This window comes from Dipteris shenzhenensis, chromosome 6 (genome assembly GCF_047967505.1).
Source record: "Dipteris shenzhenensis isolate YYH24624 ecotype China chromosome 6, Dip_SZ_1.0, whole genome shotgun sequence".
NCBI classification, from domain to species: domain Eukaryota; kingdom Viridiplantae; phylum Streptophyta; class Polypodiopsida; order Gleicheniales; family Dipteridaceae; genus Dipteris; species Dipteris shenzhenensis.
Window position 1 is genome coordinate 32,142,213 of NC_141601.1, and position 22,857 is coordinate 32,165,069.

A 22,857-nucleotide genomic window follows, 5' to 3' on the forward strand; every position below is an offset into this window, starting at 1 on the left:
GCAGTCTCTAGCGTGACTACATCATGCATAATATCTGCACTGCTTTAGGTAGTGCAGTCTCTGGCTTGACCACCTATCATCAACCAATCTCTTGCCACAACTTTGCCACCTATCACTGGGCAGCGCATCCATGCAAATCATGAATATTCAAGGTTGGCTTGGAGAGACCATCGTGATAATTCTTGGCATAATAATGAGATGGAATCTATCATTCTAAACAACACCATAGCATAGTCTCATGCCTGACCACCTGTCATTCATCGCTCAGCCTTGTGCAGCAATTATGCCACCTTTCACCAAGCAGCATGCCCATGTAAATAAAATTTTCCAAAGGTTGCCTTGGAAGTTTGAGCAACCATCACGTTGGTGCTTGGAGTTATGGAGTTACCTATTTTCACTTATGCTAGCAAAAAGAAGGAGATCTATGACAGGCACCATGCTGGTTCTTGGAGTGATATATTAGTGCACCAAGGAAAATGTATTCCCTTGTGCAACCCAGGAAAATGCAATTGATGATATGGCCCTTGAGGGGTCCTTTGTAGGGGCAAGGTCCATATCTACATGCCATATCTATCTAGTGGCATCAGATATTGTATAGTACATGTCAATATGACATATGGCATGTCGATATGGCCCTTGTCCCTAGAGGTGCATGCCATCCAAGCTAGTGACATGCAAATATGGGGGGAATCAATCAAGGAGGGAATTAAGTTTTCATAAGAGCTAGCATTTCAGTCCTAAAGAGTACCATGCAATCACATTATACGAGAAGGAAAACAACATTGGGATGACATTGCATCGAGGGGTGATAGTAGGTAATAGGCAAGGTGAAGATGATTGGGTGAGCAGTGGAGCCATTGGAGTGGATGAGCAGGGGAGCAGATGAGTGATGAGAGTTAGAGGAGGGAGCGTGAAGCAAAGTAGAGTAGTAGTGAAAGAGAGTTGAAGGAGGGTGCGTGGAGCAAAGTAGCAGAGCAGGGGTAGATAAGAGCAACTTAGCAAAATGCCAAATGCCAAATGCCATGGATCTTATATACTATAAAGTTCAAGCCATTGTGGTGATTGGAGGCCCAAAGCTTGGGAGGCTCACTTGAAAACATTTAGTGGTAATCAATTGCCAGCCCAGTAGAATCTTGGCTACCACCACAGACATGGTTGGTAATCTTATATGCCACCACCAGCAGCTACCACCGATGGAAGATGGCAGTAATTACCACAAACGTAAATCATGAAGCCTAAGCACTTCTAATTAGTCATTACTATGCAAGGTAGTATGGCCGCCTTGAATTAATCAAAATTTGAGCGAACCACTATGGTGGCTCTCCCCTTGATAGTGCCTTGTATTGGGGCTACAAACTTAAGCCTTTGATATTCCATTCCCTTCACTATTTTGTCTTCTATACCTCTCAACCATTTCTTTCTCCCTTGCACTCGCACTACAAAGTTAAGCCTCCATTATTCCATTTTCTTCACTGTTTCATCTTCTATCTCTCTCAACCGTTTCTTTCTCCCTTGCACACTTCTTGCAACTTCTATCCCCTTTCATAATGGATCCCCTTGGAAAACCAAGCTCCAAAATGTATTCACAGTTTGAAATCTCCTCACATAATATTTCCTCACCCTCTATATAGTTCGGGAGCTCCTCAAACAATCTTTTCTCCCCCTATCTAGCACAGTGTAAGAGCCTCTCCTCCCCTAATCTTCAAATTGTGACATGTGGGAGCTCCGCACTCACTCTTCAAAAGCCCAATTGGGATGCTCTCAACAACTTCACCAGGTTGGTACAGGAGGTGAATGTGAATGAGAGACAAATAGTCTATCAAGGTCAAAAGATTACCATCATTGAAAGCATGATTGAAAATGCGCTAGAAATTTATGGAGACAATTTACAAGCACACTCCTTGGAGAAGTAGTAAAAGAGAAAATATATTCTAGATGTATACCACTACAAGGCATAGGCCATTTTCCGACGGAAATACCGACGCTTTTTACATTAAAATTTTTTTTTTTCACGAGCGCAAACGTCGCTATAAAAGTCGCTAAAAGCGTCAGAAAAGGAGCGTTGCTATAAAGCATCGCTGTTAATCGTCGCTATATAGCGACGATGTAAACATCGCTATATAGCGACACTGTTAATCGTCGCTATATAGCGACACTGGTAAACGTCGCTATATAGCGACGATTAATAGAAGTTCAAAAAAAGGATTAGTGGGGCTAAACAGGGCTTCCTTTTGGCCCTGTTTAGCCCCACTAATCCTTTTTTTTTTTTTGTAATTACAAAAGAAAGTTTTTTATAACAAAATTTCCCTTGCTTGCAGGGTGATACAAAATTGTTCTTGTGAAATGATGAGTAACAAATGCATATACATGTCAGACATATACAATAGTGTTTGTAACAAAATTACCCTGTCGAAAGGGTGATATAAAACTGCTCAAACGAGCGGATATACAAAGTGCTACTACCACTACTCATCCGAATCCGAATCATCTTTGTCTTATTGGCCTATTCCTTGGTCCTCAACACCTGCGTCTTCTTCCTCGTCCTTGCCACCTGCGTCCGATCCTTACCCCTGTTGATCGCTTGCCTCTGATGATGGGATGCTTGAGCTTTGACCCTAAGAGTGAACCATATAAATCGAAAATTAGATTGGAACTTAAATTAAAAAGTGAGATTACAAGTAGGAGTAAACTTATACCGTGCGAGCAGCCACCTCAGCCCAATCGACTGTCGCTCCCATTGCCTCTTGCTCAATAAACCACGGCTTTGTTCCTATCCGAAATGCGCACCGCATCTCTGCATCCGTAGGAAGACGACCCATCGTAGCTTGCTGTGGATCCAATTTACGAGAGTTAGAGTTAGCTAAAGTGCATGTAATATGTAAGTAAAACAAATAGAATAATACATTAAATGGGAAGAAGTAGACTTACCACGGTTGTCTTGAATGCATACCGTCTGCTTGCACCAAAGTGCGAAGTACCTACGACATCCAGCCATCTCTTTGCAGCCCTCCTCTGACCCTCAAACATTTCGGGATGGTCCCTATGTTGCTTCTTGAAGTACTTCCAATCAGCTTTGTCTGCCCAGCTGGGTTTAGCCAACCCCTTTGTAATGGAAGTACGCAAGGTTGATCTACGATGCTTTAGGACCAAACCCATGCGCTCTCACATATAATCATCATTAAACTCCATATTTGGCGGATTAGGGTATCTTTGTTTTAACTCATCGATCACCGCCTACTTCTTTTGGGCATCTTGATACCGCCAATCGGTATTTATGTCGCTCTTGAAGTGATGACTCATCAACCTCCTCATGGCGGCCATCACTGCTTTGCCCTTTTTATCTTCTATTATCTCTCCGGCAGATGTGATTTGATAGGAGAGATCCCCTGATGAGTAAGGGGGACTGATGGTAGCAGAGTCTGAAGGAGTGGAAGCTGCGCGAGCGCTTCCGAAGCGAGGAGTAGCAGTGGGAGTAGGAGAGGGAAAGGGACCTGACTGATACTGTGTCTCCAGACCAAGTGGAGACCTAAAGGAGCGTGAGTGTGCTGACTCGTCTACATCTCTCGAGTCAGCACAACATGAGCCGCCCATCCTACTCTTCCTTCCCTTGCGAGAGGCATGCGCAGGTGATGATCCCGTGGTCGAAGGGGTGTGAGGGAATGGCTGGGCAGTACGTCCACCCGTCGGTGTAGGGGAAGGAATTGCGGAGGTCCTCTGAGAGAGCAGAGAGAAGAATCTCACTGCCTCCTCATCGCTCATCTGCGCTACAAACTCGTCGGGACTCCCGACAAAGCCATGCATGGCTAGCAAAGGAGTTCCTCAAGGGGTAGTCGCAGTGCTACGTGGAAGAGGGGTCAGACTAGGGGTAGTCGTAGTGCTAGGTCCGAGAGGAGTTAGACCAGGGGTAGTCCTCGGCGTAGTCGCCTGAGAGGAATCAAAGTCCTCTGGAGCATATAGATCGTGACCTCTCCTCCTACGAGGCTGTCCGTACTCGTCGGATGAGCGACGTGATCCCATGTCTAACATAGACACAAACACGAAAACAGAAAACAAAAAAACAAACATAAGCATTCTCATAGGCATAGGCATAGGCAAGAAGAAAGAAGAGGGAAAGGAAAGAAGAGGGAAAGGAAAGAGGGAAAGAAGATGGAAAGGAAAGAAAAGAATGAGAATGAGGAAATAGAGAATGAGACAAGGGGGAAATAGAGAAGGGGAAAGAGATGAGGGGGAAATGAGAGCTTATGCAAAAATAGAGAAGGAGAGAAGGGGGAAATGAGAGAAGGGGGAAATAGAGTGGGAAATAGAGAATGAGCTTATGCGGAAATAGAGAATGAGCTTATGCTTCTCTCATTCTCTATTTCCGCATAAGCTCACGCATAAGCATGAGCTTATGCGGAAACTTGAGCATAAGCTCATGCTTATGCTTATGCTTATGCTTAAGCATAAGCATAAGCTCATACGGAAGCTCATGCGGAAAAAGAGAAGGAGCTTATGCGGAAATAGAGAATGAGTTTCCGCATAAGCTTCTCTCATTCTCTATTTCTACTTATGCTTATGCTTATGCTCATGCAGAAAAAGAGAAGGAGCTTATGCGGAAATAGAGAATGAGAGAAGCATAAGCATGAGCATATGCTTCTCTCATTCTCTATTTCCGCATGAGTGCTCATGCATGAGCATAAGCATAAGCTCATGCTTATGCTCATGCGAAAAAAAAGAAGGAGCTTATGTGGAAAAAGAGAAGGAGCTTATGCGGAAATAGAGAATGAGAGAAGCATAAGCTTCTCTCATTCTCTATTTCCACATAAGCTCAAGCATAAGCATGAGCTTATGCGGAAACTTAAGCATAAGCTCATGCTCATGCATGAGCATAAGCATAAGCTTATGCTTATGCTCATGCGAAAAAAAAGAAGGAGCTTATGCAGAAAAAGAGAAGGAGCTTATGCGGAAATAGAGAATGAGAGAAGCATAAGCTTCTCTCATTCTCTATTTCCGCATAAGCTCATGCATAAGCATGAGCTTATGCGGAAACTTAAGCATAAGCTCATGCTCATGTATGAGCATAAGCATGAGCTTATGCTTATGCTTATGCTAGCATAAGCATAAGCATAAGCTCATGCTTATGCTCATGCAAAAAAAAAGAAGGAGCTTATGCGGAAAAAGAGAAGGAGCTTATGCGGAAAAAGAGAAGGAGCTTATGCGGAAATAAAGAATGAGAGAAGCATAAGCTTCTCTCATTCTCTATTTTCGCATAAGCATGAGCTTATGCGGAAACTTAAGCATAAGCTCATGCTCACGCATGAGGATAAGCATGAGCTTATGCTCATGCGGAAAAAAAGAAGGAGCTTATGCGGAAAAAGAGAAGGAGCTTATGCAGAAATAGAGAATGAGAGAAGCATAAGCTTCTCTCATTCTCTATTTCCGCATAAGCTCATGCATAAGCATAAGCTTATGCGGAAACTTAAGCATAACCTCATCCTCATGCATGAGCATAAGCTCATGCTTATGCTCATGCAGAAAAAGAGAAGGAGCTTATGCAGAAACTTAAGCATAAGCTCATGCTCATGTGGAAAAAAAGAAGGAGCTTATGCGGAAAAAGAGAAGGAGCTTATGCAGAAATAGAGAATGAGAGAAGCATAAGCTTCTCTCATTCTCTATTTTCACATAAGCTCATGCATAAGCATAAGCTTATGCGGAAACTTAAGCATAAGCTCATGCTCATGAATGAGCATAAGCTCATGCTTATGCTCATGCTCATGCGAAAAAAGAGAAGGAGCTTATGCATTAGCTCATGCTCATGCATGAGCATAAGCATGAGCTTATGCAAATGAGAGAAGGGGGAAATAGAGAAGGGGGAAAGAGAGAAGGGGGAATGAGAGAAGCATAAGCATAAGAGAATAAGAGGGAAAGGAAATAGAGAATAAGAGGGAAAGGAAAGAGAGAAGGAAAAAGAGATGAGGGGGAAAGAGAGAAGGGGGAAAGAGAGAATAAGAGAAGAGGGAAAAAAGAGAAGGGGGAAAAAGGAGAATAAGAGAAGGGGTAAGAAGGAAAGAGTGAGAGGGGAAGAGAGGGTTCCTACACCCATCACTGCAACTAGCGCCTTAATAGGCCAATGCAAATAACAAAAATAATAAATGGAAAAAAGAGGAAGCACTTACTTGAAAAAGTATGTCCCGCTCGGTGTAGTGGACTGGCCCTACAAAAGAGAGAAAACAACCCATTTTTTCAAATAAGATGTTAGTGGAAGGAGGAGATTACAAAAGCAACTTCTTGAAGGGAGGAGATTGAGGAGACAAGGAAAGGAGGAGATTGAGGAGACAAGGAGAAAGAGAAGGAAGAGAAATACAGAAAAAAGAGGTGAGTCTTCTTTTCTTTCTTGAAATCTCATTTTTTGTTTCAATCCTTTCAAAACAAGCATAAAAACTAGTTTACAGGTTTAGTAATACGAGAAGAAACACTCACAAAACTAAAGCTAACAAACAAACAACCTACATTGTTGAAACAAACTCACCTCTTGAAGAACTTTCTTTCAAGAAACCAAAGAGGGAAAAGGATAGAGAGGGAGTACAAGAGGTAGGAGAAGGGTGAGGAGTGGAAAATAGAGTGGGAGGTTGCTTGGAAAAGATGGGAGGTCATTGAAAATAGGTGGGAGGAGATTTTGGGTTGCTTACTTGAGAGATTAGGAAATGGTTTGGCGCGTTTTGGCGTTTCGGGTTTTAATCCACAGCGTCGCTATATAGCGACGCTTATTCGTCGCTATATAGCGACGTTTTTAATTAAGAACGTCGCTATATAGTGATGGAACAGAACGTCGCTATATAGCGACGCTTACTGTCACTTTTTTTATATGGCCTCAAGAGAAGCTCAAACATGCTATTTTATAATTGTCAATATCTCCTCTTCATGCTTATGTTGTGATTTTATAATTGTAGATGGAAGGGACGAGTGGAAGCTCATCCGATGATGCGCCAACGCCCGGGAGCACGAAGTGGCTTACGTAGAGGTTATATTGTCATTGCACTCATTGCAAGCGAGAAGTATGACATCAACGTCATATTATCATGCGCCACTTGCAGATGTATGGGGAGGAGCCGGAACCAGTACCCCCTGTTGGTGTTGCACATGTTGATGGATCATCGGTAAGTCAAAGCTATTTAAGTTCGCAATCTTATTGTATAACAGGAAATAGAAGATCTTATATTTACACGAATGAGCTTATGACAGGATGAGGAGGGTGACGAGGGTACACATATACCTTCTCACTTTCAACAAGACTATAGTCTCCCGGATGACGACGAGGGTATGGTCGACATGATGGATTCCATTTTTAGGGGCACTACATCCCACGTATACATGGCACCTTTGATAGAGGAGTTACAGATATTATGGAGAGGAGTGCAGGTCTTTGATATTTCCAGAGCTCCTAGGCATACCAATGATATTTTGGTCAGGGGTATCTTGATGTGGACCATGCATGACTACCCAGGATATGAAGAGTGCGCAGGTACGTGGTTATGTCTTTACATGTACAATGAGGGATTATGCTTTTTTTACTCTCTTTTGCATGCATGTCTTGTACTAACATATTCATGCACGCGTGCAGGACTTGTTAAGAGTGCGCAGGTACGTGGTTATGTCTTTACATGTACAATGAGGGATTATGCTTTTTTTACTCTCTTTTGCATGCATGTCTTGTACTAACATATTCATGCACGCGTGCAGGACTTGTTACAAGTGGGTATCATGCTTGTCCTGTTTGTGGACCGGCTCTGAAATGGCTTGCACGCTACTCCAAACATATGAGGAAAAATGTTTATGAAGGTCATGCTCGATACCTTCCGCTCGACCATCTCGCACGTGGAGGTCAGCTTGATCCACCACCATCATATTTGAAGGCAAGTGATTGGATTCAAGCTTCGAGGGCGAATGGAGAGGAACCTCCTCCTGGTATGAAGAGGCTATCAATCTTTCATGAGCTTCCTTATTGGGGTCAGTTACAAATCAATCATCTCTTGGATCCCATGCATATCTTCAAGAATGTGGGGGCTACTATTTGGGCACACTTGGTTGGTTCCAAGGACTCGAGAGGAGTGCGAGAAGACTTGCATGCTATGAATAGGATGTCTCATTTGTGGCCCCAAGTGCATGCTTCGAGAAAATTTGTCCTCCCGAAAGCAACGTGGATCCTCTCTACGAGGGAGGAGGCAACGGTCAAGGTAGACATTGCCTCTTTTCAAACACCGACAGGGTACATGCGTTGCTTGAAAGGAGCATTTTCAAAGGACAATAAGCTTAGTGGCCTCAAGTCCCATGATTGGCACAAGGTCTTACAAGTATTCTAAGTAGAATTAGTGTACCGATAATAGTGATGCATTAGCGTAATTATTATTATGTTATATTGTTGACATGACTTCATTGTTGCTTTCATAGTTCATCCTCCCAATTACAATAAAAGGGTGCTTACAAGAAGATGTTAGAAATGCTATATTCAAGATCTGTGGTATTGTGAGGTATGCTTACTATCAAATCACATTATGTATTTTCTTAATGGACATGTGAAATAGGTGGATATCTCAAATATCTTACATATGCATGGACATGTGAAATAGGTGGATATCTTAAAAAGAGATCTCTATATCGAGCATCGAGAAGGCTAGGGTGGAATCCATCAAAGCCATATGCTTGCTTGAGAAGCACTTTCCCTCAAGCATTATGACAACTCAAGTCCACTTGCTTGTGCACATAGTTGATGATGTGGCTATAGCAGGTACCGTTCATAATCGATGGATGTTTTTTCTCGAGCGGTTTATGAAAACTTTAAAGGGGTTTGTAAGACAAAGAGCAAGACTGGAAGCAAGCATGGCAGAGGGATGGCTTGTGCAAGAGTCATTAGTATATATCATAGAGTTTCTTGCATCCACGGATCCTGATATGCCGCAAGCTTGGCATAACAAGGATGATGATCGCATCATTGGCGAGGTTCCCCAAGGAAAAGGGATTGAAAGAAAGATAGCGAAGAGCAAATGGAGAAATTCAATAAGTTTTGTATCCTCAATAGCCCTGAGATGCAGAAGTGGATTGAGAGATATGAAGTGGCCAAAGCAGAAAGAATAAATGCAAGGACAAGATTCAGAGTAATGGTACAGACGATTACAACCATATCCACGAGATCTAGCTCTTCTCCCTACTCACATGTCACTTGATTGGCTACAACTGGCTCTACGTAAAGCCGAACGTGATGGAGAGATAATAAACAAGCACGAGTGGGAGTTATCATCTGGATGTATGGTGCATGTAAGTTTCTTATCTCTTGACGTAATTAAGTAATTATTTGTGGCAATATATGCTATAAAATAGGTGCATCTTCATTGTTTTAATGATGCTCTTTTACAGTACAAAAAGTACAGTGCATTATGGTCATATGGACAACATTTTCACGTGGAACGCATCGATTCAAAGAGAGTCACGTATGATTGTGGAGTCATGGCTAACTTCACATAAGATAGCCGAGCAAGTGCTTCAGATACCAATCTTCTCTCCTCACAGTTGGATTATTGTGGAACCATATGCGACATCTATGAAATTGATTTCAGACGATTTACTATTTGCATTCTTGATGTAAAATGGTTTAGAACTACTTACAACGGTCCCCATGCGACAGTGAGAAAAGATAGTAGCGGTCTCTTTGCAATAGACTCCACCAAACATTGGACTGATGAAAGTGATACTTTTATTCTTCCCGAGCACTGTGAGCAGGTGCATACTAATGATTTAATTAGTCGAAGCTTTCATTTTTAAAGTCCATTGATATATATATAATTGACGACATTTGGCACCCATCTTCAATATAGGTGGTTTTTCATCCGGATCGTTCTGATCCAAGATGGTGGTACGTGATCCAAGTTGCACCATGAAGTAAGCAAATTTTTGAAGATTGAGATGTGGATATGGAGATGCCACTACCAATGCCGGATCCAATTGATGAATCTAGCGAAGACGATGTAGATCACCATATGATCCAAGAGGAAGATGCGCATAATGACATCGCACGGGAGGAGGATGGAGATCACGATATTATTATGGAAAAATATCCAAGAACCTTACGAGGCATATCCAAAGTTTTGAGATATGCTCTATATCTTGCCTCTCCACAAGTAGGACACTCTATTGCCTCCTTATGTGGTCCACAAAATAGAAAGCAATCATTGACGCATGCATGGATGCGCTTGTAAAATCTAATCTTCCAAGAGAGGTCACATGTTGCCTTGCCATATCTCTTGAGGTCAGTATTTTATTCTCCCTTGGAAGCATTTTACACAATAGTCTACACGTGAAGACCATAAATGAGAAAAAGTATTCCAGTAATTGACCCACTAGCATAATTCACCATGTTTGCAAAATAGACTTTAAAACTTACTTGAGTAATGCATTCAAACTTGCATTGCTCCATCCATAGATGGTCTGTAAGTTAACTCAAGGGAGGCACGTAGAATAGAGAATGTGCACCCCTCAAATAGCGGTGTCGATGCTGCAGTAAAAAGATCTTCCTACTCCATGCTATCATCCCTACTTGAGGAGTGATGGACAAATAAATCCTACACCATATCAACAAACACCTCCTCCTCCACGGCCTCATGAGGTAATGGTTGAGGGCTACTATCCCATCACTACATGCATCTATAATGTTCCCTCCTAAAGATCCTACCTCATATCGTCGACGCTTCGCCTCCTCATAACGAGCATAGGACAACATATGCGGGTTTGGCACTGCATCCTGTATCAAATTAAAAAATGATCATATATTAAACACATGAACACCCATAGGCATCTTAATTAATCTCAATGCTTTAACACTTATCCAGGATACAATCGCATCCCATTCTCCATACTTTGAGATGTGTTTGATCATGAGTGTAATTCTAGGTAAACGACATCGATCACACATACATTTGATTTTTTGCTCCAACCACATTTCTTGATGGTGGACACAGAGGGATTCATCCTCACTGGAGGTGCTTGTTGAAGATGAAGACATCCTACAGATAAGCAACCCAAAAAATGTGTTCTTCCTTGAGTATTTAATGAGAAACTCTGTAGAGCATCTATAGGCATGTCTGTACTGTGGAATGTCTCTATAGGGACATCTACTACATAGTGTAGATGTGCTTTTAGATACATGGACTGGCTTTTAAACCTATATTTTGCTCATTTTCTCACTCCGTCATTCTTGCTTTCCTTTCAATACATAGGTCTCATGCACCCGTAGTCAGCTCCAAGCACTTGCACTCATCTCCAGGCACCCACACTCATCTCCAGGTATACATACTCATCCCCAAGAATACAAGAGAAGAGGGTGAAGAAGGAAGCCACAAGAGAAGAAGAAGAGGTAACTTTGAAGAAAGACAAGAAGCTTCCATACCTCTATCCAAGAACACCTATTTCATTAATTTTGGACTAGTGCACTGTCCAAATTCATTTTGTGAGATAATTTTGGATAAAGCATTTCAAAAAAAGAGACTCTTATAAAACAAAACTTTGAGCCAAAAAGTAAGATTTTAAAAAAGCAAATTAGAAAAAATGACATGACATGTTATTAAAACTAGAGTACATTAAAAAAAGAGGACTTCATGTTGTTAAAAGAGACAAAAAGTAAGATTTTAAAAAATCAAATTAGAAAAAAAACTAGAGTACATTAAAAAAAAAGCATAACACATTTGTACAAGAAGTAGATCATATAACTCAAAGCCATATGGTGTTAAAAAACACCTTCCATTAGCTCAGCCTAGAAGATGTCATCTTTGTCTCTTACAGTTACTTTAGAAAACACATAAGTCTATGGAATTAAATTTCACAGTTACTTTAAATTTCTATGGAATTAAATTTCCATCACTTCACTATTAAGTCATTAGAGAGAGCATATGTCCTCGAAAGTGCCTACTATGGCATTGGCTTCATGAAAACAAGCAAACTTTAAACTTGCAAGCCATGCGTAACCAGGGCTGGCATCGCAAATCTCCTCACAGACTCTCCTCACAACTTGTTTCGAATCTTCTGCCGACTTGTAAGCATTCAACAACTCTTCTTTTCTCTCTTGGCTTTCCTCATCTTCACCATTTTTTTCAATACAGCTTCTAGCCACCGCCATATCCTGTACAAAAATTTAACTCATTCGCATAAGAAGTACGTGATTAAAAGACTTAGCAAAAAAGAAAGCTAAGGATATTCACCTCTTCTGCTGAGTTCAAATCAAGCAGCCATGTGCGTAACATATCCTCCTCGAATGATTTTCCCTTCATTGTTCCATACAAAAGAGATCTAAGACAGAATTTGAGTTCAGTAAATGAAGTCGGGTAGTAAGTAGTCATTGTCTTAGAGGGAAAGTGGGAGAAGGAAAGTGAGGGAGCAATAGCGAGGGATGCACAGTGAGCTGCCCCTCCTTCAAGAGTGATAGAAAGTGAGGGAAGACGTAAAGTAAAAGATGAATACAAGTTAATCAGAAGGACTAGGATGTAAGAAATAAGAGAGTGTTTGTGGAAGGACTACGATGGAAGATTACAAGTGCACTAAGGCACGATGTGTTCACTATGATAAGGATAAGGGTTGGAATAAAGTGAGAGAAGCATTGGAAATGCTCTACTTTAAGTGAGTGGAGACTGTCCAACTGAATAAAATTTTGCAGAGCATTGGGAATGCTGTACTTTAAGTGAGTGGAGCATTGGGAATTGATACTTTGCCATGAAATATATTACATCATCACATATTCATATCAAAATTCTCATCACAGAAGGTTATATTTCCTAATAATCACATCATCACACATTCATATCATAAAATTGTGTGCATGAAATAAATATATAAATATCATGACTAAATGCCACTTAAGTAATAAGTAAGAAATTGGTGTATGATCAACAAAAACTACATCATGATTCATACATTGCAACAAATAAATGTCAACCATAATATTCATGGAGTAAACAACATCATGAGAATATGCTCCTCATGCATATATACAAACACAACATCATACATGCATCACAACTCTTCTGATGCTTCTAGTGGAGACTATGGCAACTCTTTTGATGCTTCCAATGGAGGCTGTGGTGCTCTAGATGTACACTCAGTCTCTACTTCTTCTGTAGTATGTAGTGCTTTTGGAGTAGACTCGGTATCCTCTTCCTTAAATGCAAGCGGAGGTTGTGGCAACTCTTCTGATGCTTCCAGTGGAGGCCGTGGTGCTGTACGTGTACACTGGGTCTCTACTTCTTCTGTAATGTGCAGTGCTTTCACAGTAGACTCAGTCTCCTCTTCCTTAAATGCAAGCTCTGATATTGCTTCAGTTGCACGTTGTATTCTAATGGTAGCAATTAGGTCTCGAATGATTTCAGTCCTAAACAATTGTATATCCTCCTCTGAATATTTGAGCTCCAAAGAGTCTTCCGATGAGATCTGTGGCTTAAGTGAGAAAATTTCTTTGAAAATCAACATGCAGTTGTAGGCAACTCTCCACCCACAGCTATGCCCATCTTCCTGCTCTACTACTAAATGCTTTTGGAAGTCTACCAAGTCTTTGTTCTATCCTATTTCTCTGATAGCAGATACCAACTTCTCAATCGACCTGCTCATCATGACATATTTAAAAAACTTAGTGTGTCTATTACATAAGGTACATAATATAGAAGTAACAACAGATTAATAGAATACTTACGTTTGCACTGAGCCATGAAAGCCTGCAATCGAGTTAACAAACCAACAATAGTTGTCTTCAAGGTACCAAACCACCAGACTCCAATGTTCCCTACACGAATAATTAAGAACCATTATTATTTAACACAATGTTGCCAGTATAAGATGAAAATAAAGGTTGCCATGATACTTACATCTCGTGATATGCCATAAATAGGACTCGCACGCCATGTAAATGTAAAGGCTATAACCATTTACGAACATCGGCTATTGTCTTTCTACTATCGCTAAGTATAAGAGAAAGGAGGGAATCCAACATATACACACGGTTTTGTACGGCTCTACCAAATCGTGAGATAACTATACTGCAACAACAAATAAATGAATAATAGCTTATTAGATTTAATCAAAATATTGAATTATCAAGCAAAGAAAAATTTTGTATCAGACCTGAGAATGGCCATCATAATGTTGTTATTGGCCTCATTTGAAGCTCTAGAGAGGATTGAAATCTCCTCTCCCCCAAATTCAAGATACTGAGGTCTATGTTGAATCATAACCCTAACATTAAAAGAGCTTCCCAATTCTTCCAATGAAGCCATGTTTGTAGAGTTGAGGTCTTCTATCCCCTTTGACTCTTTGACGGCATTCATTTCGCACTCCTCTGGACCATTATCTATTTGCCTTGTGGGAGGGTCCATAATGTCGCCCTCAATGATTGCTCGAATGGTACATGTTATAAATGCATAGAGATGCAAATCCGTATATGTTGACAATGTGCTATCATTTTGTATCTCAAAAATTTGACCAAGTACCAAAAAGCAATTGTAGCCCACCCTCCATCCACAATTATAGATGTGGCCATTCTCTTGATGTGATACCTGACATGTTATATACTCTATTTGTTGTGCCAAGTCACATTGCGGCATTACTATGTCAATAGCACTTACTAACTTTTGAGCTGATCTGCACATCAAAACATATAACAATAGTGAATATGTGCATTGCATATCAATCTACATGTCAAGAAGTGACAACAAGTGTAGTCTATACTTACTCTAACACATTGCCATGGACGGATGTCATTGAGTTGGCAAAGAAGCACTTCTTCACAAGGATGTCCACGACTACTAGACTCCAATGTGAGCTGCATTATCAATAAAGAATAATTACTATGTTTGAGACAATTCTAGCAATGCAATAGAAAAAACAAGTAGGGTTTGATTCTTACTTCTCATAATATGCTGTAAAAATAACTCATGCATCATTCATAGGAACGTGCTTCAACCACTTGCAAACATCCTCTATGGTTTCTTCTTTGTTGCTAAGCACTTCCGAAATACGAGGATCGAGCATATATGAAATGCTTTGTATATTTTGCAGAAAATTTGCTATAACATTACTATATTTTAAAAAAAAGTATTAGCTTCTTGGGTTTAATCAAAATAAGCAAAGTATAAAGCCATGGAAAAGGCTGCATCAAACCTGAGGATGGTTGTAATTACTTTGACATTAACCTCTTTCTTAGGATTCAAGAGGATTGAAATATCTTCTTCACCAAATTCAAAAAAATGAGGTTGTTGTCGAATTAACAACATAGCGGTGAATGAACTTCCAATCTGCTCCAATAGACTCATATTTTCATGACTCATCTTATTGAGAGAGTAGTCTACGTCGTATTCTTCTTCACTTGCTATGTCTTCTACATCCTCCTTCTGCTATAAAAATATAAAAAAGTTATGTGACGTACACATCCCAAATAAAGGCTTAAAAAGCAGATAAGGTTTCATACATGCTTTCATTAGAGTGAGTCTCTCCTCCGCTTAGAGCAAAAATTTTTAAAGTAAGGTTTCAAAAATTTTAAAAGTAAGGTTTCATACATGCTTTCATTAGAGTGAGTCTCTCCTCCTCTTGGAGGAAAAATTTAAAAAGTTATGAGATTTACACATCCCAAATAAAAATAAAGGTTTAAATAATCATAGAAGTATAAAGATAGCATGCTTTCATTAGACTCAGTCTCTTCTCCTCTTGGAGGAAAATATAAAAAAGTTATGAGATTTACACATCGCAATTAAAGGCTTGAACAAGCATACAAGTATAAAGATAAGGTTTTATACATGCTACAATGTAGTCATATTTTCAGGTTGTTTCCCAATGGTAGTAATTAGACGTTGAATACTCTCAGCTCGAAATGTTAGCAGATCGGCTTCTGTATATGATTCCATTTTGATTGGTGACTCCAAATCAAAAATCTCTCTAAGAAACAACATCATGCAGTTGTAGGGAACTCTCCACCCACAGCTGTGTTCATCTTTTTGCTCCACTGGCAGACGTCTTTTGAATTCTACTTGATCTTGTTGCTCCGTGGTTGTTCTGACAGGAGATACTAGCCGATATGCAGCACTGTCCATCATGACATATTAAATATATTAATATGTCATGATCATAAGATAAAAAATAAGAAAGTATCAAAAATATTAAGAGAATAATTACCTTGGGGAGTTGGCATGATAGCCTTCCATTGAATTCACAAACCATAAATGGTTGAGTTCAAGATCCCAGAAGATCAGACTCCAATGTGAGCTACATGACCATAATAAAAATGATTATTGTTTTACACAAACTTGCCAAAGAAATAGTAAAAATAAGGTTAGAGTTGATACTTACACCTCATGATAAGGCATTAAGATGACTCGCACTCCATCTAAATTCAAAGGGCTTAACCAGGTACAAACATCTTCTATAGTCTTTTGAGGAGAGCTAAGAATAGAAGAAAGAGAGCATCGAGCATGTAGACATGATGCTGCACTGTAATAGGAAGCTGAGAAATAACTACACTGCACTAAAAAATAAACAAACATTAGCTCATAGAATTGATTTGCATTCTGCACTAGGAAACTAATATATAACTACACTATGAATAAATAAACAAATGTTAGCTCATTGAAGTAGCAACAAATAAACAAATGTTACCTGAGAATGGCTAAGATAACATTGTCATTAACCTCTTTTAAAGGATTGGAGAGGATTGAAACCTCCTCTCTACCAAAGCTTAAATACGGAGGTTCTCGTTTCAAAACGATCCTAACTTCAAATGAGCTCTCCATTTTATCCAATGCAGCTAAATTTGATTCTTCAATCAAATTTAGAGGTGGTTCCATTGTTGAAGTAGGAGTGCCTCCGTATTGACTTCATCCATTTCTTCTCCCTCTATTGCCTGTAAACAAATATGAGAGATTAGATTCATTATCTTTAAATTTAAATCTTATTTAAAAAATTGTATTTAGTTGAGAAATAGAGAGTTCATACCGCTAAGTATTGTCGTAGTGGCCTTTTTTCATAACCCTGCGAGCCATAATTATCAAAGAAGGCATCATCATGTTTGTCTTCATCCACCAACCTCTCTCTGAACGGGTCATGTACGTCCATCTTTTCATCATCATCAACTGGGACATTATGATCTTCAAGGTAATCATCCATGTCATCGGTGTCCTTGTGGTCTACATCTTTTCATAGCCTATGGTTAGATCTGCTTGAAGCTGAAAATAAGCCATGAAACGCTTATTTTCAATAATATTTGTGGAGTTGCCTTTTCTGAGGAGATCCTCAAATAAATATCCCATCCTGCACAAGGTGACCTCCCAACCTACCGGTAGCAAATTCTCCATCATGGTAAGCAAGAGACTCCCACTTTTTGCAAGACTTCCATAGTTGTTTTTTTGATAATGTATGGACCTGGGAATATCTTGCTCTTCTAGCATCAATCTCAAATTATTTGAATTCCCTCTTATGTTCTTTTGTAAGGAGTGATCAGGGTTGGGACTCCGCATACACAAAAAGAATGATTCAAGAGATTGAATCGCTATGCCACATTCTCTCTTGCCTCTCTTTGCTGCATAAACACCACTATAGATCTTCAAATCTGATGAATATGCTCGCTCTAGAGTAACCTACATGGCTTCTTTGTCTTTTTTATCAACAAAAATGACAATGTTGCAAATTGCCACTTTGCTAATGGTGGTATATACTATTCTATCAATGAAGTTATGGATATCATCACTAGAAACTTCATTGATAAAGAATAGTTGTGGCTTATCCCATGCTGACTCATTCTTGAAGAAGTCATCTTCTGAGACTCCCTTGAAGTTCACAAGCTTTCAAGACTCTGCCGTAACCTCTACATTGAATTGAAAGCTTTGGTGCATATCTGTCGGCATCCTTATCTCGTTGATTAATCTTTCCACATATGCAACCACCTGTTGTGGGATTTCTTTTCTCATATAAGAGGTTACTATTTCTGACCAATCTTCATCCTTTTTAATCCACCTGTTTGCCCATAGCTTTACCTTGGGTGTTGACAAAGAAGCTATATGCTTCACCACATTATAATCAATGTTACAATGAGTAAGTGGAATGTGTTTCTCTGACAACAAATACTTAATGGCACTATGCACTGCATCACGCCTCACCTGTACATTGATGCATTCTTCCATGCAGTGTTCTTTGTCTTTTTTTCTAAAAAAACATTCTTTCTTTAAAATTTTTTGTGCTGCCATGGATGCATACTTATCAGGTAAGTGCTTTATAGGCCTCCACATCCTTGCCATCAAGTCCTTCTTATCCATTACCTTTGACTTTCTGGAGATAAACAAAGGAGCTTCATAGGTCAACTGTCCACGCTCACAAGCAATGCACGTTTCAAGCATCTCATTGAACACTTCAACAGGATGAAATATGATAGAAGTGTAGTCAGCATATCTGTCCCTCACCACCTTGAGGCTTGTCATACTTTCTTCTCACTCTTGAGTTCCCCTAGGCACAACTGCACTCAAAGAAGTATAGAAGTTCGTGAGTGTGTCGGCGTCTGCTTTTTTGACCTTTCGCTTCAAATTAGGATTTGGAGAACCAAATGTTGTCCATATAACCCTTGCCTTCTGTAAGACCTTTGATGTTGAGGATATCTTATGCTTTCCATGGACATAATGATTAAGTCTTTCGGACTCAATCAAATACTTGATCTCATGCCTGAATATACAGATTATTGCAGGATAATAATGGAATGAACTTATCTTTGCAAATTGTTCTAGAGTGAGTCTTTTGACCTCCTTTGTTTCCCTTGCAATCTGATTACAAGCATAAGCCCAATGTTGACCATCAATGGGCTGGAATCTGCAATGAAGGAGGAATTCCTTCTTTGCTTTCTTTAGCATATTCTCACCTTGTGCCTCTTCGCCTTGTTCATGTGGAATATTTTTAAGAGTGTCTTTAAAGAATCGACTGAAGGTTTCCTCGGAATGTGTAGGCCCTGTAAATGTTATTTGATCCAAAAAACTATTTTTGGTTGGACAAAACATTATTGGGCGCAAGACCACATTGCTTGCCACAGGTTTCTTACCATCTCTCAAAGCCTCGTATATTTGCATTGCAAAGGATATATCAAGGCTTCGGCTATTAGTAAAGAGAGCTGCAGCATCCACATCTTTGGCATTCAAAAACCACGTCCTTTGACCCCAGATATATCCCACATCATCATCTGTAACTGCTTCATTAAGATGCAGATTAAGATTTTTGATTGATGTGAGTTCATTCTGATCATCTTCAGCCTCGGGTTCTGAGTCTTCTTCATCTTTCTCTTCTTTTAGCCATTTTTCATCCACATTATCTCTCTCTACAGTTTCACGTCGTGGTTTGCTAGCAAGAGCTTCTAGCATAACTGTAGTGGATCGACCTTGATCTTCTTCAATTTTTTTTAATTCCCGTGCACTCAAGGCTTGTGTTTCATCATCCTTAGTTACATCCACCATTTCTTGCTCTAGAAGTTTGCGCTCATGTTCTACACATTTGTGATAGTGTGCCTGTTCTTCTTGTCCCTACATCGAAGTCTGAGCTTTTTGATCTCCTTCATGTGAAGATCCTTGAATATGAGGAGCATATTCTGCATCCTGAAAGTACTCAAACATTATCTTTGCATGCATCCTTTTTGCCACCACACTAGGAAATTACTCCCAAGTATATGAAAGAGTCTCCAATGCACTTTGCAGCTCTGGAAACTTTGATGGTTGAGGAGGAGGCATCACAAAGGTCTTTGAGTCTCTCCTTGACACAATAATATGAATACCGCCAACTTCAGGATCTGAACTCTTTGTAAAAATATCCACAAAGGTGTCTTTTTGCTCTATTATTATGCCTACCACAAGGCTTGAAGTCATATCTTTTTTGAAGAAAGTAGCATCCCATGGATCTTCAACACCATTGAACTCCCTTTTTGACATAAGTAGAAAGAGTCTCTTTTCCTTTTGATGAAGAAACCAAGCTCTTCTGCCCATGTGATATCGAGTCCACCTACAAAAGCCATTGGGGCTATACTCCTTTCCTTTGAAATTCAAAGTGACATCAGAAACCCATTCTTTGATCTCAGAGTCATTTAGGATAGCCACCACATTAGTTGATTGCTCCATAATCCTACAAGAAAAGATAATGAAAATTTAGATACATACAAGTAAGGTACAATATACAACCCTTGATACAATAAATGTGGGAGATAGCCCAAAAGGCTTTACAAGGCTTCATATGGCAATAAATGTGGGAAATAGCCTAGAAGGCTTTACAAGGCTTAAATATATGTACAAATGTAAAAAAATTAGCCAATAAAGCTTTACAAGTAATATAAAATGTCATCTAGTGATAAAGCTTCAATCTTCGTGAAGACATGTAATTTGTCCATCCATTGATTTGCCCTCTAGTCATAAAGCTTCAATCTTCGTGATGACATGTAATCTGTCCATCCATTGATATCTGTGCACTGATACCCAACTGATGCAGTCTACCCACTAAAAACTGTTCCACTGATATCCACTTATGCAGCCCACATGATATCCACTTATGCATCCCATTGATACTCATTAAACAGTGAATGGTCGGGATGGTCGGGTTTATTACAAGAAGGCGATTCATATGACAATAAATGACAATTCAAGGAGCTTCAATATTTATACAAATGCAATAAAAATAACCAATAATCATCAAGCTCCAATATGTCCCATGACATGTAATCTGTCCATTGATATATGTAATCTATCCACTGATATCTGCTCATGCAATCTGCCCACTGATAAACTTCTTGGTAAATGGTAAAAGGTCTTATTTAATAGCATGTTATGAGTGTTAAACCACATGTGAGCGAAGGGACTGACAACGATTAGGAACTAGTTAGAAAAATTTGAGCATGGCTTCGATTGGCAACTTGGAGAATTGTCTCTCCTCTAAGGCAATCTAATCTATGCTAAACTATGCTAAACCAACCGTCGAAGCGAAGAAAAGCAATAAATAATTTCTTTTTCTGTGTTCATTTTAATGTGCTGGGGTTTAAAAGGCTTAAATATGCAAAAGAAGGGGTTTTGATGTAGAGGCTAAACCTGCATGTGAGATAAATAAAGAACAAGTATCTAAAGAAAAGTTAACATTTTTCAATTTAAAAGATGAATATATATAAAATATTATCTCACCTTCAAAACAAACCATAAATTCACTCTTTTATAATTTTTTAAAAGTATAATATAAAGCATGTAAATATATAAAACTCTCTTTACTTTGTCTCTCTCTCTCTCGACTCCTAAATCTCTTTGTAGCCATAGTCAAGACACCTCATTCTCTCTCTTAATCTCTCTCTCTTTCTCTCTCTGACAACTCTTATGTGTTTCCCTCTCTGTCCTCATCCCACTTATTCTCTCTCTTAGTTTATCTCAACTCTCTCTTTCTCTCCCTCCCATGGCAGCTAAGATTTTTCATTCTCTCTCTTTCTCTCTCTCTCTCTCCCTAGGATTTGTAATTATTTCTCTCTCTCTCCATCTCTCTCCTCGCTCTCTCTCTCTCCTCTTCTCTCTCTCTCCCTCTCTCTCTCTCTTACCCTCTCTACCTCCCTACCTCTATCCTCTTGGCCGCTAGGATTTGTCATTCTTTCCCTCTCTATGTCTCTCTCTCTCTCTCTGAATTCTCTCTCTTAATCTCTCTCAGCCTTCCTCCTTCCTTCCCTTCCTCCCTCCCTCCCTTCGTGGCCACGGCCGCGAGAAGTCTCTCTCTCTCTCTCTCTACCTCCCTCTCTTGGCGGCCACGGCTGCTAGAAGTTTCATTCTCTCTCCCTCTCTCTTTATCTCTCTCTCCCTAAGTCTCCCTCCTCTCTTCTCTCTCTCTCTCTCTCTCTCTCTCTCCCTCTCTCTCTCTCTCTCTCCCTCCCTCTCTCCCTCTCTCTCTTTCTCTCTCCCTAAGTCTCCCTCCTCTCTTCTCTCTCTCTCTCTCTCCCTCTCCCTCCCTACTCTCTCCCTCCCTCTAGCATAGAAGTTTCATTCCTCCCTCTCTCTCCCTCTCTCTCTTTCTCTCTCTCTCTCTCTCTCTCTCTCTCTCTCTCCCCCCCTCTCTCTCTCTCTCTCTCCCTAAGTCTCCCTCTTCTCTCTCTCTCTCTCTCTCTCTCTCCCTCTCCCTCCCTCTCTTTCTTTCCCTCCTTACTCTTCTAGCAGAGAAGTTTCATTCCCTCTCTCTCCCTCTCTCTCTTTCTCTCTCTCTCTCTCTCTCCCTCTCTCTTTCTCTCTCCTTAAGTCTCCCTCTTCTCTTCTCTCTCTCTCTCCCCCTCTCCCTCCCTCTCTTTCTTTCCCTCCCTACTCTTCTCTCTCATTGCTGCGAGGAGACTCTCTTCTCTCTCTCCCTCTCTCAGCTCTCTCTTTCTTTCCCTCCCTACTCTTCTCTCTCATTTAAGGAGCCCCTCTTCTCTCTCTTAATCTCTTGTCTCTCTCCCTCTCTCTTTCTCTCCCTCCCTACTCTTCTCTCTCATTTCTCATTCTCTCTCTCCCTCTCTCTCTTTCTCTCCCTCCCTCCTCTTCTCTCTCTTAATCTCTTGTCTCTCTCCCTCCCTACTCTTCTCTCTCATTTCTCATTCTCCCTCTCCCTTTGGCGGCCATGGCCCCGAAGAGCCCCTCTTCTCTCCCGTAATTTCTCTCTTTCCCTCTCTCCTCTCGCCACGTTTCATTCTGATAAACATCTCTTTCTCTCCCTCTCTCTCCCTCTCTCTCTTTCTCTCTCTCTCCCTCTCTCTCTTTCCCTCTCTCTCTCTTTCTCTCTCTCCCTCTCTCTCTTTCTCTCTCTCTCCCTCTCTCTCCCTACTCTCTTCCTCCCTCAAGTAGC